Source organism: Bos javanicus, chromosome 27, assembly GCF_032452875.1.
Source record: "Bos javanicus breed banteng chromosome 27, ARS-OSU_banteng_1.0, whole genome shotgun sequence".
Taxonomy (NCBI): Eukaryota; Metazoa; Chordata; class Mammalia; order Artiodactyla; family Bovidae; genus Bos; species Bos javanicus.
The window spans coordinates 15,917,544-15,936,968 of record NC_083894.1 but is presented as its reverse complement, the minus strand read 5'-3'; the positions used below and the strand labels follow the sequence as shown (position 1 = coordinate 15,936,968).

General features: G+C 41.5%; 1 protein-coding gene across 37 annotated transcripts in view; it reads left to right on the top strand.

Moving 5' to 3' along the window:
• SORBS2 (sorbin and SH3 domain containing 2) overlaps nucleotides 1-19,425 on the top strand; it is a 211,723-nt gene that overhangs the window by 66,222 nt on the left and 126,076 nt on the right. For 3 of the 37 annotated variants that reach the window (XM_061404204.1, XM_061404201.1, XM_061404212.1), the window contains one exon: nucleotides 1,560-1,615. The exons of the other annotated variants lie outside the window; for them this stretch is intronic. The gene's annotated coding sequence lies outside the window, so the exon portion shown is untranslated. Of the gene's footprint in view, nucleotides 1-1,559; nucleotides 1,616-19,425 lie in introns of those variants that run through there. 37 annotated transcript variants of the gene reach the window in all.

Below are 19,425 nucleotides of genomic sequence, written 5' to 3'. Positions count from 1 at the left end.
TCCAGGAATGGCAATTTAACTTAAGTTTAACACAAAAGCAGATGCATTTTTAATGAGGTTTCATCAGATATTATTTATAAACAGGTAGCTTAAACAAAATGAAGACTTAGATTTGGGGGGAGGGTTGCATGTGAGTATGTGTGTGTTTGTGTGTGTGAGAGAGAGACTGTCTGTGTGAGACAGAGAGACTGTGTGTGTGTGTGAGAGAGAGAGAGTGTGTGTGTGTCTGTGTGTGCAGTTTGCCTTTTTCCTTGTCAGAATGGTTCCATTTTGGAAACAAGCTTTCTTCCCAAATTTGCAGATGCCTGCAAATAGTATTCTGCCTAGAAGGGAAAAAACAGCTTACTATGATTCATTTGAAACAAATCTCCTACAATGTCAAAAGGGGGTATTTATCACTGTGACAGATTGATTTATCTGCAGAAACAGGTATTGCTTCTCACCTGAAAATCAGGGCCTTCCCTAGAAATAGGTCGACTAGGCAATGCCTCCTGACAAGATAGGAGGACCCCTGAGAAGTTCCCATTGGCCTCCAAGTGGCCCCTTACCTCTCATGACCCTCGCTTCCTGGCTGGTCTGAAATTCTTGCCCACAGGGTCAATCCTATGTTTCAAAAACACAGATAAACTTGCTTAAGATAGAATTTACTGAGAGGAGAGTGTGTTCAACTTGTTAGCATCTCACAGAGCCTTAAATGGTCAGATACACTACTGTACCCCTTCACGATTCAGCAAACAGACCCAGAAAGGTGATTTTCAATTTGAAAAAAGCATCTGGGCAACTTAAATTTTGAATTGTAAGGAAAGGGTGGATAGCTGGTGAATCAATTGAGGAGAGATCCTTTGAGGAGGGGACATAATGGGGTCTCCTCGCAGGATGAGTTGGCTGTGGGCGGAGGGCAGATAGCAAAGCACGTGGTGAGTGAGGGTGGGGGTGGGGGAGAACATTCCAGAGAACTGCCTGGATCCTGCAGGAAGTGGGGTTGCCTCCCTCCTACCCTTTATGCCTCCCACCTCTCCTATCCTGCTCCATGCAGATTTGGAAAAGACACTGGAAGAGCCAAGAGGAGATGGGAATGGTGGATACAAGATATGTTGACACTATAGTCTTTGCTATCCTGCATACTTCCATTCTATTAAAATACTCATCGGTGGTAATGAAGCTTTGTTAGAGAAAGTTCGTTTTAAATAAATGGGGCGAGGAACGTGGAAATGGATCAGCAAAACAACTCAGGGCTGCCGAAGTCACACTGCTTGCTTCACCCCCACCCACCTGAGACCCCCGTGGGTTAAACAGCCCCGATCGACCCTATTCTATGTAATTCTGGCGACTAGCTGCGGTGTGTCACAAACTAAAAATAACTACAGGTGTTGGCCCAAATATTTCCTTTCCTATTGTTTCTCGAGAACAAGGTATCAAACTTGGTCAACGAAGAAGCATATACACAATACAACGATAAAGTTAAGCTTTCCTGAGCTTGATTTCATTGCTATTTTGATTGCTTTCATGATCACCGAGCTGATCCCACCCACCTATTTATTGTAACGTTTCTTTTCTAGAGCCAGAATAGGACAGACTCATATACCATTCTGATCTGGGTGCATTTCTTCAGAAGGTACGCTGTGCTCATGGGGAACTGCGGCTGCCCGGGCATGGGGCTGACAAGGCCGGGAGGAAAGTCTGTGTGTGCATTTTAACAAGAAGGTTTCCCAGGGAAGTGAGGGAAGTAAAATGATGGGCACCAAAGGCTTTGAGGCCGCTCCGCCCTCTCCTGATATTCATTCCTCTCGTGTCCCAGCAGAATTTCTGCTGGGATTCTTCAGAGATACCCTTGGTTTAAGTTGATTGATGTAAAGGAGGCCAGTGGGGAAATCAGAGGAAGTTGGGGGGTAGGGGGAGGCCAGAGTGATGGTTCTGGGAATTCTTGACCCTGCCTTATTTCTCAGTAGGATATTGTGCTGGGTAGGGGTGAGGCCGGGGCGGGGGGCGGGGGACAAGGAATCTTAGGAATGCTGTGAGCAAACTATAATCAGGCCCCATCCTTGTCCTAAAGAGGAAACTAATCAGGCCCCACGTGCTTTGTGTTTGTGCTTAGTTGCTCAGTCATGTCCAACTTTGCAACCCCATGGACTACAGCCTGCCAGGCTCCTCTGTCCATGGGGTTTTCCAGGCAGAATAGTGCCATTTCCCTCTCCAATCGGGCCCCGTCCTTGTCCTAAATATCTCCCGTCTCGCTGCTTCTCAGTTACAGCATGCCCACATGGTCCTACCTGTTATAGCGAGAGGATGCCTCTTGCTCACTGACACTCGACAGGGCACGGGAATGCCCTGACCACCGTGCACACCCCTGGGAGCAGGACTTCTAAGGCCCGCAAGCCACCTACCAGTGAACTTTCCCTGGCTTTCCACTGGGCTCCGAGAGTGGACAGGACAGCAAGGTGCCACCACTGGATGTCAAGGGTCAGCAGGGTCACTCTGCCCCTAAAGGCTCTAGAGAAGAGCCCCTCTTGACCTTTTGCTTGCTCCAGGTGGTGGTCAGAAATGCCTGGCATCCCTTGGCCGATGGCAGCATCGCTCCAGTCTCTTACTGTCACATGGAGGTGTTCCTTTTTCTTGTGTGCCTGTCTCTCTCTGAATCTCTGTCATTATAAGGACACCAGCCACTATGTCCTTAATCCTCATCTGCAAAGAGCCTATTTCCAGGTGAGGTCACTTGCGCAGGTACCAGGATTAGGACTTCACCATATTGTTTTGGGGACCCAGTTCACCCTAGGATCACCACTGCTGGGCAATGGGTCATGTCCGAGCAAGAAGTATCTTTCAAGTGTGGATCACCAGCTGGTGACCCTTCAGTCCCAGACTCAGCACTCACCCCCTCGCATATCTGTGCAACTGATCTACTCCACGGGGAGCACAGAGTGCTGTGGTCCAGTGTCTCACTGGCAGGACAGGCCCACCTGGTCCAGGTGATTCCTGAGTGAGATCAGAGCCCCGAGGACTCATCACCTCACCATTACTCAGGAGCTTTGGTCTGAGTGAATCTTAAGCCCGCAACTTACTTCTTCCAAAATACTAGGACCATCCATGTAATAGATCATTCTTTTTTCACAGTCTTTCTGTCACACTTTGATGCCCTTCCAATCCACACACAACATTGAGATTATCTTTCAAGGGAATGAGTTTTCCTAAAACTTCATGGGTCTCCTTGATTGTTCTGAATTTAGAGGGCTGCAGAGTACCCTGGAGTTACTTATTCCTATGCAGACAATTTATAAGATCACCCATCTCCATTGAACTTTCCATTTTCTACTCACATATTACTTCTAAAAGGAAAATTTTTACTTCCTCTATTGTAAATCGGGTTTTAAAGGTGCATATTTTTCAAGAAAGCAGATCAGATATCAGAGCATAGATCTCAGGCTGTGGAATTTATTATCCATGATCTACAAATAAGAATCTGTGTGATACTTTTAGTCCTTTGTCTGCACAGTGATTTGAAAGTATATTTGGGAAGAGAGAGACAGGAGCAGAATGAGAGAGACCTTCCCCTTTCTAAGAGTCACTGCTTAGTCATTGCATTCTGTGTAAAGACAAAGAGAATCCTACTGAAAAGGTAAATATCAAGAGGCTTAGTTAGGTATGACTATGCAAGACATTTTATAAATATTTTGATACGCAGATACAGGAGAAAGTGATTTGTGAGACGGTAATTTTGCATTCTGCTATGGCCAAAGCCAACTGAAATTCCTCATTTGCATTAGCCATCTGAGCTGTTTTCCATTTGGAGAAATGTTCTATTCTGAGTTCCAGCTCCTCCCATATTAGGAGGGCAGTAATGGAGAGTCTGTATTTGAATCTGTCCAGATGAAACTGTGTATCCAAGTAAGTTCTATGTATCAGAGATGAAGTTATCTTATTTTATTTTACTGCTGCTTCTACTTTTAATTTAGACTTGATCCATCATTACAGTGAGGTCATAATTTCTTCCTTTCTTCTCTCCCTGCCTCAAGGAAGGATTTAAATTAACCAAAGGGACTTGGTTTTTAAAACAGCCTTTTAAAGAATATAGATATTTGCACATAAGAAAAAAAATAAAAAATAATGAGTGAACATTTGTTGCGTAATGGCACCCCACTCCACTACTCTTGCCTGGAAAATCCCATAGATGGAGGAGCCTGGAAGGCTGCAGTCCATGGGGTTGCTAAGGGTCGGACACGACTGAGCGACTTCACTTTCACTTTTCACTTTCATGCACCGGAGAAGGAAATGGCAGCCCACTCCAGTGTTCTTGCCTGGAGAATCCCAGGGACAGAGGAGCCTGATGGGCTGCCGTCTATGGGGTCGCACAGAGTCGGACACGACTGAAGTGACTTAGCAGCAGTAGCAGCAGCAGAAGGGAATAACCTGTTTAGTGATTTTGATAGGAAAAATATCCACTAAGCAGATAACATCAATTAAAAAACATATCTATACGACATTTTAGCCATAAGGATGGTATATGGGTAGAACGCTGCAGCTAAGTCAGAATAAAGCCCCTTCCAGGTTTCAAGATGGTTGATACTTGCTCACCTGTTCCAGCAGGCAAGCAGGTGCCTGGGAGCCCAGCTCCAAAAGTGGGACAGCATTTAAAGCCTGGACCTCTTCCAGGCGGTGACTTCTAAGGGCAGGGCCCTGAGCTGAGCTATTATTTGTGCATTCTAGCTGTAAAGTGCCTACTGCAACCTGGGCTGCAGCAGTTCACAAGAGGAATCTCTGTCCTTTCTTAAAGGAACTTAAAAGGACTCGCTCAAGGACTACTTGTCAGAAATGCTGAGTCATTAATATTGTATTACAGTTCATCACAGACATATGTTGCCTTTATTTGTGAAGGTTCATAAGAGCTAAAATATGACGTGTTAAAGTTTCTTGGCTGTCCTGAAGTGTCCCCCTGAGTGGAAGAAGGCGTGCTTCTCAAAAATGAGAGATGACTTTTAAAAAAATCCAACCCATCTGAGAGATGATGAAATGAACATTGGGAGATATTATTCCCCTGTTCTTAAAAAAATTTCATAGTGACCTTTTTAAAAGCCAAAATTGGAATTACACTGTGTTGGTCTGCACCTTCAATTTTACATCATTGTTTTGAGAGTATTTTTCCATTCATGAAATGTTTTTGAAAAATGTAAATTAATTAGTGACACAGGAGTTAAATAATAAATAAATATATTACAGTACAACCCAATGATAAAAACTAAAATTTTCTCTTAATGTTAAAGGACCCAGAAATTCTGCATTGAATGTTAGATTTTTCTCATTCCCTAAAAAAAAAATTACATAAGTTATACTGTACATGAAATGTGATGGGGTTTTTTCCCTACAATGTAGATCTTGATAATTCTAAAATTGGGCCAGAACCACCTGGAATATGAATCATTAGACTAAGTAAGTAGAAAAAGAGAAAGAGTAATAGGGTGTTTAATATTCCTTGTATTTCACGGGCTGGAAACTAGGGATCTGGGCAAGCTTTAGATTGGATGGTTTCGTAGGATTAACGCACCCTGAGTACTCGTAACCCACGTGCTTACAGACCTATGGCCATCAGCTGGCCTGATGTGAGGGGTGTTCTCCTCGAATCAGTTTAACATAAGGACCAGGAAGATGGAGACAGCACTAAACATCTAGCTCTGCTCTTTACTTATTCAGAAACTAGAAGTACAGAGGAAACGGCAGAAGAACATCCTACCTCTAGTCCCTTAGAGGGCAGTCCTCTGAAAGAGTAGAGATTTGCTCAGCTGGCCCAGAGAGAACTGGGTAGAAAGTCAATGAAACATCTTAGAGTCTTTTCATTTTTCAAGCATACAGACTTAAAAGCAGCTTTATCGTGACTATACTTATTTAATATCGGTAGAACTTACAATGTACCATATGAGAAAACATAGGAGAGTAAGAAATAAATGAATTCTGTGAATCAGAGACATGACCTCCATGTAGGAAGATCAGCAATTACCAGTCACACAATTCCCATCATATGCAGTACCCCTCTGCTCAACACTTTACATATATTATCTAGTTCTCACATGATCAGTGGTAAACAGATGTAATCGTTTTTATTCTACAGCTGAAGAAGGAGAGACCAGAGGGCTGACTTCATTCATTTCCCCACCTACTCCCTCACAGAACACGTATTTGGCTCCTAATGTGTGGCCAGCATGGTCTGAATGAGGGAGATGAGGTTGGGAGCATGGCCGTCATCTCTGCCTCCACCCCAAGCAGCCAAGGATTCGCATTGGTCTACTCATCTCCAAACCACGGAACCTAACACTAACAGTGCTATTTAATAGAGAAACTTGTGCAGTCTCACAGGAGACCAGCAAATCGCACTGCATCTTCATTAATTTTCTTCCTGAGTTCAGAATCACTGTGATTAACTTCAGAACCTGGAATGAAAATTACCAGTGCGAGTGTGCATTATTCTGTGATGATGAGTTGAGGCAGATGTTTGGTTAACCAGATTTAGAAATAAAGCCCTGTGGCTTTGCTGCTTTACCAAAAAAAGTCTTATCGATCGCCACAGAAGAGGGAAGAATGCTTACAGTAAAAGAAGCACCACCAATATTTACCTAGAACACGAGGTTCATCACAATGACCAGAATTAGAGAGAATGGCAAAGACAGGACCTTAGCAAGATACTTTCAAGTGATCCCCATTCACAAATACAATTTTATTTGGCAAGCCAAGGGCCCTTCTCAGCCACAGCAGGTGAAAACATTTGCCTAGGTGACAGATGGTAGAACCAGAGCTTGAAAGCGTCCATTTGCAGCCACATTCTTTCCATACACCATGCAGTGGGCTTTCCTACGGAATGCAGCCTCTGGCACTATAATAGATCTTCCAGTCCCCGTAAAGGAAGCCAGAACCTTATCTGAGTCCTATCCTTGGGCTGACTGGATAAACCCACAGACCCAAAACTCAAAACACTTTGTTTTGGGAATAAAAATCTTTTTTTGAACATTTAAATAATGTCCAGAAAAGCCATTCTCCTTAGGTTTACTAAAACTCAAACTAATTTGAAAGCATTGACCATATATATTTCAAGTGCTTTTTAATATTGGAACCCTTAGTCAAGGATTGTACTGCTAGGATGTGTTTAATCTTAAAAGCAAATCATATTTTCATGAGAGTTAGTCATCAAAGAAAGCATAAAACCTGTCTGGAGCAGATTCAAGAATGAATGTGTGAGTGCTAAGTCAATTCAGTTGTGTCCTACTCTTTGTGGCCCTATTGACTATATGTAGCCTGCCAGGTTGGAGAAGGCGATGGCACCCCACTCCAGTACTCTTGCCTGGAAAATCCCATGGATGGAGGAGCCTGGTAGGCTGCAGTCCATGGGGTCACTAAGAGTTGGACACGACTGAGCAACTTCACTCTCACTTTTCACTTTCATGCACTGGAGAAGGAAATGGCAACCCACTCCAGTGTTCTTGCCTGGAGAATCCCAGGGACAGGGGAGCCTGGTGGGCTGCCATCTATGGGATCACACAGAGTTAGACGCGACTGAAGTGACTTAGCAGCAGCAGTAGCAGCAGCCTGCCAGGTTCCTCTGTCCATGGGATTCTCCAGGCAAGAATACTGGAGGATGTTGCCATGCCCTGCTCCAGGGGTTCTTCCCAACCCAGGGATCAAACCTGCATATCCTACATCTCCTGCATTGGCAGGCAGGTTCTTTACCACTAGCATCACCTGGGAAGCCCAGGAATGAATACTAACCAGTAATTCATTCATAACAGTGATTCAATAACACTGTGAATCAATAACAGTGAATCAATAACAGTGATTGAGGATTGAGGTGTTTTATTTCTGTTTAATTATTTTTCCTGAACAAGATATTCCCCTTGCTTTATCTTAAAAGGTATAGTAAACTGGTTTTATCAAAATAAAATAGGCCTAATTATGGGACATTATTTTGGAAATCAAGTTTTATTGTTGCATAACAGTTTAATAACCATGATAAATAAGCCTGCATCCTAATGAACACATTTAGTTAAAGGAGCTTATTGAAATGAATCTCTTCAGGCTTTTCTTTCTTAATGTAAGTATGATCCCATAAAAGGCTTAATTTGGTAATCTGGTAACAAAATCATTAATTTTTCATTAATTTAAAAAAAAATTAAAAGTATTGAAATAAACAAGATTTGGTTCATTTAAATGCCCCATACAAGAGTATAAGAAAGAGTCAGTTACTGAATTTATTAAAATCCTCCTAATTTCCTCTTGTATGTGAGCATTATTACACTGTCAGTGTAATAACTAACACAACATGTTAACACAACAATTACAACATGTGTTGTAATTAACACAACATGTTGACTCTGACACACCTATTCTGTTAGCTGTGACTGTGTAATTGTGACCATCGAAGCTACAGGATCCCTGATGCAAACTGAGGAAGTTCCTCAATAAATCTGTCGGCTTTTCAGAGGGGAAGAGAATTTGCTCTGATGAAGCTATTTCTATCACATCAGGGTTGACTGAAGTGAATAACTCATTCAGTCACCATGGAGATGATGCCCGGGAGTATGAAGGGAGGAATGTGTGATTGTGCAGGCTTCCAGACGCTGCTGCTTTTGTTGGGGCATCTGTTCGGGGCTCCGGCTCTTGTGAGAAGCACGCTTAATGTCTCACAGAACCGCGGGGTTTTGCTTTCCCTTCCCACTTTTGTTGGTTCTCTAGAAGAGCCTCAAGTAAATATAAAACAAGGCAACCCAATACTTCACTCACAGGACCCCGTGTTCTTTCCAGAAGTGTGTCTCATATTTAAAGACGTGTGCCCAAATGTGCTAAAAACAGCCCTTCCTCCCAGACACATTTCTACTACTTCTATTTTGAAAGCCCTGGTCCATCTCCAGGATCCCATACTATATTTATCTTTATATTTGTGTCTTTCTATTTATCTTACAACTGTTTCCAAAATTTTTTAATATGTGAATACATATACACTTGTAGAACAAACCGATAAGAAAAGCATGTCAAAAAAAATGGGCAATCAATCTCCTTATTTGCTTAACCTACATCTAGCCAAGTAATGTGTGTGTGGGTATATGTATGTATGGGTTTCCCTGATAGCTCAGTGGCTCAGTGGTAAAGAACCTGACTGCTAGTGTAGGAGATGAGAGTTTGATCCCTGGGTTGAGAAGATTCCCTGAAGCAGGAAATGGCAACCCCCTCCAGTATTCTTGCCTGGAAAATTCCATGGGCAGAGGAGCTTGGTGGGCTAGTCCATGGGGCCACAAAGAGTCAGACTGAGCACACACACACACGGCTTTTCCAGCTGTCAGGTACAAATGTGAGAATTGCACTGTTAAAGAAGGCTGAGCACCAAAGAATGGATGCTTTTGAATTATGGTGTGAGAGTCCCTTTGACTGCAAGATCAAACCAGGCAATCCTAAAGAAAAGCAACCCTGAATATTCATTGGAAGGACTGATGCTGAAGCTGAAGCTCTAATACTTTGGCCACCTGATGTGAAGAGCTGACTGACTGAAAAAGACCCTGATGCTGGGAAGGACAGAAGGCAAAAGGAGAAGTGGAAAGCAGAGGATGAGATGGTTAGATAGTATCACCGACTCAATGGACAAGAGTGTGAGCAAACTCCAGGAAATAGTAGGGGACAGAGGAGCCTGGCGTGTGGTAGTCCATGGTGTCGCAAAGAGTCAGACACGACTTAGTGAACAACAACAAAGCTTCTTTAGATGAAGTATCTTTGGGGATGCAGCGATAAAGAATGATCCATGAAGACTTTGGGTATTTTTCTATTTAAAATAAAATTCTACTGATACGTTCATTTGATATTCAACCAGTATTAACTGGAAGCCTAATATGTATAAGGCACAACGAAGAACACAAAAGTGAATAAAGCATGGTCCTTGCCCTCAAGAAAACATAAACACAGATAACAGTAAGACAAGATGAAATGGTACAGACAAGGAACTATATTCACTTAAATGAAAGAGGGCCATTTATATCATATACACAGCAGGCAACTTTCAGTGGACCTCCAAGAATAAGTGTGATTTCAAGAGTGATTAGGAGTAATGCCAATTAAGGAAAGATATCATAAAAGGTGGTTCAAAATCGTATTTGCCTCACCACACCAGTCAAGCATTCCTGGGAGACAGGGATGGGTTTTGATGATCTGGGCACCCCTGAGACCCAGAACTATGCCTGACACACGGGAGGCACCCAGTTAAAATGTGCTGATTAAACTCATATGAAAGCTGAAACATAAAATGTATATAAAAAGGAACAGCAGAAAGTCCAGTTTGGCTAAAGAACAGAATATGAGAAGGGAAATAGAGTAGAACATCTTGAAGATTAGAATGGGAACATATTGTGCTGGGCTTGATTTGGAATGTATAAATAGATAATGTTAAGTCACTGGTCCTTGTCAAAAGATAAACCTTGCAACACTGCACCATCAAACCAAAAGAGAGAGAGAGACTGAGAGAGGTCAGAAAGGAGACTAGAGATAGGAACATGAATCAAAAGATTAAAATGATAATTTGTTTGCCAAAATGAAATTAAAATAACAGAAATTAATAGCAATAGTTACAAGAACTCTATGAACAATAGCAAGAATAATAAACAATAGCTAATATTTAATGATCAATGCTATATCCAGGCACAAGGTCAGAATGTCTATTAATTTACCTCTTAGGACTCTAACTTCAAAGTTGTAATTCACAAGTTTATAGGTCATCGAGTCTTGAAGGGACTAAAGATAATTTCCATGCTTTTGTAACTACTGGATGAGAGCAGGCTGTGATGGTTTATAGCTGCTGACCCATAGAAAACTGAAGTTCATTGTAAATATTAACAGGAGAAATGCTCAAAAATAGATGTCTAAATCTTTTTAAGGAACTAGTCAAAGATTTACTGTAATTGCTTAAAAACTCTCCATTAAAATATAAACTGGCAACAATCTTATATGTGATTCACCTTTTTAAAAACCTACTAAGCACATAAGATGCACAAGGTCCTGAGCTAGATGGAATGCGAGATAAACGGTGATAAAGAAGTTAGCCTTAATCTCATGTGTATTATAGGCAATGAAACAGACAGACACGAAATAGGTAAGCATACTGGTACTGCCAGAGGAGTGTGTTTTGAGAACATGCAAAAAGAATCGTGACAGTCAATGCAACAGGCTTAAGAACAAGCTGGTTTTAGAGCCTCTTTCTGTGTTGGAGCCTATGAGGAATACACGCATGATTTCAGAGACTATTTTTCACTGTTTATTTGTGGTTGTTTTCGTTGTTTTAGTCACTAAGTCGAGTCTGACTCTTCGCGACTCCGTGGACTGTAGCCCCGCCAGGCTTCTCTGTCCGTGGGATTTCCCAGGCAAGAACACTGGAGTGGGTGGCCATTTCCTGACTGGGGGAAAATAAACTGTATGTTACAGGATTTGAATAGATTAAAAACACCTTTAAATGCACAGAAAGAGTAATTAATTAGGGAGACAGAAGCCTTGAAGAATGGGTGAGATTTGAGGAAACCAAGAGATTTCCAAAAGGAAATTCTATACCCAGATGGGGAAAGCAGCATAACCATCCATGGTGAACTTCGGGAAAGAACAGGCAGACACGGCTGAAGTGAGGGCTGTGGTGGAGGAGGAGGCTGGAAACGGAGGATGGCATCAGATCAGGGGATGGCCTTATGGTCACACTAAATTGTTGGAAGTTGACCTTGGACAACCAGAGCCCTGAGAAGCTTCAGGAGGAGTGGCACAATTGGGCTAGGTTTTAGGAAGGGCCTGGGGCAACAGTGCAAATGATGGTGAGGAGAAGTAGAGGAGTCAGGTTAGGTACCCCTACCTGACATCGCAAAGCATGGATGTGATCGCTGGATGCTGTATTAGGAAACTTAGGTCAATTCTGCAAATATGACAGCACTCCAGCCAACATTTGCTGTTGAAGGATAACTAGCTCCTTCTAGAAGCCAAGAAGACCATTAACTAGCTGTTCGTTCCTCTTTCACTTTCTGAGCATGAAAAAATACCCCCAAGTAGTCAAGAAAAACACACCAAAGTGGTCCCAGCACAGTTTAAGATCTAAATTTACAGTATCTTTTAAAAAATCTTTTAAAACACCCAAGCATCCTCAAAAATAGTCAGAGATGCCTATATGTAAGTCAAGAAGCCCAAGATTTTTTCCCCCAAGATCTTTTATTTTTATTTTTTTTAATACAAACTTCTTGGATCATTAATTTGGGAGCTACAACAATGAAAGATAACTTACAACCTCAAAACTGCTTCCTGCTCTCCAATTGTAAAGAAACTGGCCTTCTGCATGGAAGAGTGCAACTCCCTGAAGTATTTAAGTAATCTGCTAACATATAAATGCTAGAAACACTGAAAATCCTTACTTCTTGGGTATTCGCCCCTTGTGTACATAGCATACAAGAAAAGTTTAAAGTAAGTAAAGTGGTTAAAAATATGAGGCCTCAATACAGCTGGAGTCAATGGATTAATTACTGTACTCTCTCCCCACTCCTTGGGAACCCAGGGCCTTTACAGTCACAGAAGCAAGGTCAATGCCCTGATCTGTGACTGTGAACTCTCCTGCTTCTCCCTCAGCTCCAGAGATCACTGAACTAGAAAGATGCATGCTTCAGAAAGAAGCATTACTAATCTCCCCAAAGCTATGAAATTTCCAGTGTGATTAAGACACACTTTTTACCTTAAGCCTCCAGATTCCGTATGCCTTAACAAACACTGGAAATTATTCTAAGGAGGTGAAATGGACTAAGACTTGGTAGTTCTTAAAGTAAATCAGCATCTCTCCTTCAGGATATTTGAACACACTGGTACTGGTACCCTGAATCTTTTTTTTTTTTTTTTTTTTGGCCTCCTGGCTTCCCGCAAAGCTTCATAATTATTTTCTCACAATCCTCATAGAAATAGATTGCTCTGTTAACATCTGTTGCTTAGCTTTCAGCTTATTGGAACATACTCAATATGTTCTATACGATCTGTATTTCAACTAAATTGGGTCTTATTCTGCAAAACATAAAAGTGTTTTCAGAGTTCCTTAAGGGAGATGGAGCAAAAGAGTCCCTTTTCTTCCTATTTTTGGTGAAGTTGCTGCTTCCCTCCAGCAAGAAGGTTCCTGTGTTATTTCAGGTGCTCACCTTTATGGCCAGAGTCGTGCCTCCAAATACAATATACCTTTAAATGGCTCTGAGACTGATTAATTTCTCAGATGTTTTCCTTCTTCCTTCCATGACGATGTGAAATTCATCTCTGGCCCACTTCAGCTATTACACAAAATAAAATTACATGGAGTCTTAGAAAGCTGGCTATTTTCCTGGCACTTTGGGTGCCCATTGTGGGTAGTATTTTGGGTAAGAGTAAAGGGCAGGGGTTGGGGGGCGGTGTTAAGAAAAGCTCAGGTGTTTCTGGTTAGTAGATACTTAATATCAATACTATTCTCAACGCTTTGGCCATTAGAAAAGGGAGATGAAGTTCTTAAACCTAACACAGGGATGAAGGAACAGAAGCCTTACGGTCGCTTCAAGTCCTGTGTTTTCAGTAGCTCGCAGAATTCTGTCCCAGAATAACTTATGATCCATGCCTGATGTTTTTTTTAACGCATTTACTTATTTGGCTGCCCTGGGTCTTAGTTTTGACATTTGAACTCTTAGTTGCAGCATGTGGGATCCAGTTCCTTGACCAGGGATTGAACCCAGGCTGCCTGCATTGGGAACGTGGAGTCTTTAGCCACTGGGTCACCAGGGAAGTCCCATGCCTGATTATTTTTTATCACCAATCTCATGCCACAAACAGACTCACTGTAGAATGTCATTCTGCTCTTCAAAGTCTGAAGTGATATTCAGCACTTTCACAACTCTAAAAATATTCAAAAAGGCAACATAGCTGCTTCATGTTAAATTCAATTAGAATAAATTGTAGAAACAGTTTTCCAAATAATGTGTGTGTGTGTGTATGCTCAGCCACTTGGTCGTGTCCAACTCTTTGCAACCCCAGGGACCGTAGCCCACCAGGTTCCTTTGTCCACGGGATTTCCCAGGCAAGAATACTGGAGTGGACTGCCATTTCCTTCTCCAGGGCATCTTCTCAACCCAGGGATCGAACCTGTATCTCCTGCATTGGCAGGTAGATTCTTTACCACTGTGCCACCTGGGAAGTCCTTTCCAAATAAGACCACTTTCTAACTAAACAACCATGTGAATAATAATAATAACTGAAATCTAATTGTTCATAGCTGATTAGGACTGAAGAATCATTTTGAGATTCAAAGAATTAGGAACTCTTCTGTCTCATTAGACTAGACTTTCATAGATGTTTTTCATTTAAAAAAAAAAAAATCAGAACTCAAAAAGTAACCCAGACACCACACACACACAAAAGTTACACATCCATCCTTTTTTTTTATATATATTTTTAAACTTTACAATATTGTATTGGTTTTGCCAAATATCTAAATGAATCTGCCACAGGTATACATGTGTTCCCCATCCTGAACCCTCCTCCCTCCTCCCTCCCATACCCTCCCTCTGGGTCATCCCAGTGCACCAGCCCCAAGCATCCAGTATCGTGCATCGAACCTGGACTGGCGACTCGTTCCATACATGATATTATACGTATTTCAATGCCATTCTCCCAAATCATCCCACCCTCTCCCTCTTTCACAGAGTCCAAAAGACTGTTCTATACATCAGTATCTCTTTTGCTGTCTCGTATACAGGGTTATTGTTACCATCTTTCTAAATTCCATATATATGTGTTAGTATACTGTATTGGTGTTTTTCTTTCTGGCGTACTTCACTCTGTATAATAGGCTCCACATCCATCCTTAACACCATCCTCCAGATAAGCAAATAAAGCTTATACATGATCATGGCTTTTTCATCACCCTGTCTGGGCTCAGTGACAAAACATGATCTCTTTTCTATTTATTTTTTACAGATTATTCTGAAGTATAATTTATTCTAACAGCTGTTACAGAACTCATGACCTTTCAACAGGTATCAGTGGTGCCCATTTATATAATATCCTGAGACTTCAACTATTGTTCTGACTAAAATTCAAACAACTTCTCATTTTTCTGCCTTACTACACTTTACTACCACTGAGAAGGTTGTTTTGGATAAAGATTATAATCTCACATGGTAGTTTTCCCTAAATGATTTAGAAGTTGAGCAACACAGAAACAAAAGCCTATCATTAAGAGGAAGACCTCAGTTCTCTGGAACAGGGCTTTTCCTCAAGTGACCAGATTTCATCTCCTAAAGAAAGTTCTTGTTTTCCCCATTTTTTCAGTGTGTATTAATACAGAAACCATTTTACTTTACAGAAAGATGTGGGTTTTTTTTTTTTTCCTTTCACTTTACAGTAAAATACTTGGCTTATTTGAAACTGTGGTCTTGGGTTCATCTTCTGGCTCTACCCCAGAATTCTTTCTCATAATTGTTTGGTTCTCAACCCCATTTGCATGTCACATCTGGATCAAAATCCCCATTAAATGTGACAAAACAGGGATGAAAGCAAGATTTTCACTGGCTGCTCCAGGAAGTTTTCTTATACTAGCTTCCAAGAGCTGCTGCTGCTGCTGCTAAGTCGCTTCAGTCTTGTACAACTCTTGTGCGACCCCACAGACGGCAGCCCACCAGGCTCTCCTATCCCTGGGATTCTCCAGGCAGGAACACTGGAGTGGGTTGCCATTTCCTCCTCCAGTGCAGGAAAGTGGAGAATCAAAGTGAAGTTGCTCAGTCGTGTCTGACTCTTAGCGACCCCATGGACTGCAGCCCACCAGGTTCCTCCATCCATGGGATTTTCCAGGCAAGAGTACTGGAGTGGGCTGCCATTGCGTTCTCCGCCAAGAGCTGCTACCTGTTGCTATTTAAGGAAGTTAGGGCACCAATTCAATTACCGTGGTGATTTTTATCTACAAATAGGTTAGAGATCAAATGTTTTCAGCACACTTAAAAGAGTGTGGGGCAGGGGGTGAGGGGGGAGAAGTTATTAGGAAGTTAGTTTTCATTATAGTTGTTCTGTTGTTCCCAGTGTATGGTGTCCCACATGGTATCACTTTAGTCTCTGACCAACCCCAGTCTCCGTCTCCCCGTGAGGGAGACAGATCAGGAATTGTAGCATCATCCCCACTGCAAAGGTGATGCCTTTCTTGGCTGAGAAATGTTTCTGAAAATTTTATCCAGACATCTAGAAACCTTAACTTTGGGCCTGTTCCTATACTGCAAAGACAGAATACATTCTATACCTAGAATGTACACACAAGGTAAAATGTAACTTGATTTGTCTTTTGGCAGTAGCAATCCTCTCAAATGTTTATATTACATGTGGATAATCAGAATCTACTGTCATAATATCAACTCAGGCAACATGAAGAATTCGGGACAATATGAGAAATTTAAGGCATTTAAAAAATTTATTTTCCAAACTTCAGAATAAATAATTTTGTTTCCTATAGGACATTCCAGAGATGTTTTGCCTTTTATGGTTTTTGGTCTCCTTAACCTTTAAATAACTTTTACTGGAAGTGATAATAAGGGAATAAATATTGGGCATGAAGTGCTTTACACTTAAAGGCTTTAAGAATTTCATCTTATTTAATACATCATGCTACTCTTTGTTGTGTCCAGGGCTGTTTCTAGAGGTACTGAATCACTTAAAATGCCACTGAATTTTTTTTTAATGTGTTATCACTAACGATTAATAATATCTGTCTAGAAACCTAGAAATCTAATTTTGTATTTAATTTAGGCACTTGTTTTCAAATTCATTTTAGGAATTAAATTACATGCATGGTGTGTTAGAAATTAACACAACTCTGTGCATGTCTTTGGAGTATCTCTTTAAACAAAGGCTCACTCTGAACTCTTTATGTACAAAACGTTGTGTTTAGACAATGGGATAGTAAACTCTGGAACGTGGAATGTAGGTCTAGACCTGAAGGAATCTATAATCCAATGGAGATGATAAGACATTCAGGGAAGAGTGGAAGAGATAACAGAGGGAGGAAGGAAACAAGCTCTTTAAAAGAGACACAAGGGTTGTGTGCCACCAGGAATATGTTTGCTAGCCAATATTTCACTCAACCAGTGACAGAAAGAAAATGAAATTTACTATAAAATTGGAGATTTTCCCCTTATAACTATTTCTACAAATAAGTTGAATGAGAAATTATGATTTGCTGGATTCCAACTGTGGTAGTCCATTCACTGGGATAAAAGCTCAGTGCTCCTGGAGATCCAAAATAATAGAGGCTTAAATAAGGGAGATGCTTGTTGCCCACTCATGTATCAGTGCAGATGGGTACTGGCATCGTTATCAGGGAGCCAGTCTCTTGCACACTCAACTTACAGCTTCCCTTTCATGGTCAAGATGGCCACTCCAGATCCTAACACCAGGTCTGTCAAGAGCAGACAGAGAGAAAGCCAAAGGCACCCCTGCCCTGTAAGAACCTACCCTCGGAGGGCACACATATGATTTGTCTCATGCTCACCAGCCAAACTCTGGTCACAAAGGAAGGAAAACTGAGAAATGGAGTCCTCGCCTGGCTTAAGCCATGTGCCCAGCTAAAACTTCAATTATAGGGTAAGGAGGAAAGATTGATCTAAGAAGACGGCTAGTTGTCTCTGCCACATGTAGTAACCAAGCTATAACCTCCTACCACAGAACTCAGAGTCATGTATGAGGAAAGTATCTTTTTTTAAAATCACATATTACTAGAGCTTTCATTTTCAAAAACAGATGAGATGCACCCTGGATGATTTCAACAATCAAAAGAGGATTTCTCACCTTGTCAAGAGCTGCCCTCTCGCAGCTGAAAGCTCACACCTTATGCTAAGCTAGTCAGAGCCAAATACGATTAATTAGATTAAGCTTGTCACTAAAATATCAAGACAAATGTTCTTGAAACATGGCACTTTCTCCCTTTGCCTTCCCCACCCCCCAGTCTTGTTTATGTACAATAAAAGTAGGTTGAGGCATGGTGTTGCAGAAACTGATCCTTATGACTATTACTCTATATATCCCCATAACTGATAACCAAAGGCTGCAGAGCAAAACAGATCTGAATTGTGTTAGCATGGACTTCCCAGCCTGGATCACATTTAATAATTAATCACAGTGATTTTCACAGTGGTTTGAGAGCCTTTATAAAAATACTACAGGCAAGTCTGGATACGTCGTTCTCTAAGGAGCTGTCTCGATTTAGTACCAGAGCTGTGACTTGCACCTGCTGCTTCTCCAAATCAGGTCTGAATTTTCCTCTTCTTCTTTTCTTTTTTTGGTAACCTTTCTCTAAGAAAATGATTTGCCAGAGGAGTTTTTAAAATGCACCATTTAACAACTCTATGACACACCTTGATGCAGTAGACAACAGATAAGCTGATTTTTTGAAAACCCAATTCTCTTTTAAAGGCATTGGGCAAACATGCTATGTAATGGAATATGATCATGCATTTGCTCATTTGTAGAGCAAAAATAAATCATCTAACTGTTCCTGATTTATAACTCTGAGTTTCCACATGGACACATTTGCTTAGAGTTAACCTGTGAAAGAAATTATTGTATAGGACTGCTCTTCCGAAGAGGGATCAGAAAATTATGAGTTGTGGAGATCTAGGAAACATTGTCTAAAAGTCCAACTTTCATTAGCAAATGAGGACACAGAGAAATCCACAAGATTCCACACAGCTAGCAACCAGAACCTGGACCCCAGGTTCTCCCAAACCCCACAGAACTGTACTAGGACCACATGACTTTTAAGTGGAATAAACACAGATGTCTTTGTGCACAGAATCTGACTAATACATAGCTAACCTTGGGCAGCCTGGAACACGTACACACTACATTTGTAACTGTCACTGTGACAGTGAGAATCACCAGCTACCAACACGGGAAATTTAAGAAAACTTTACCTTTCTCTTTGCTTCCTTGACCCTTGCCTACTTTGGTGAGTCTACCCTTTTTATCTGAACATGTGGCTTTCCAACCTTTTGAGGTTTCATACACCTGCGATTCTCTAACTCCTGGGTGGTGGTGAGCTGTATTCTAGAAACAATAAAATGATGCTCATAAACATAATGAAAATGATATCTTCAGTTCAGTCGCTCAGTCGTGTCTGACTTTGCGACCCCATGGACTGCAGCACGCCAGGCCTCTCTGTCCATCACCAACTCCCGGAACTTGCGCAAACTCATGTCCATCGAGTCGGTGATGCCAACCAGCTTCTGTTGTCCCCTTCTCCTCCTGCCTTAAGTCTTTCCCAGCATCAAGGTCTTTTCCAATGAGTCAGCTCTTCGCATCAGGTGGCCAAAGTATTGGAGTTTCAGCTTCAGCATTAGTCCTTCCAATGAATATTCAGGACTAATTTCCTTTAGGATGGACTACTTGGATCTCCTTGCA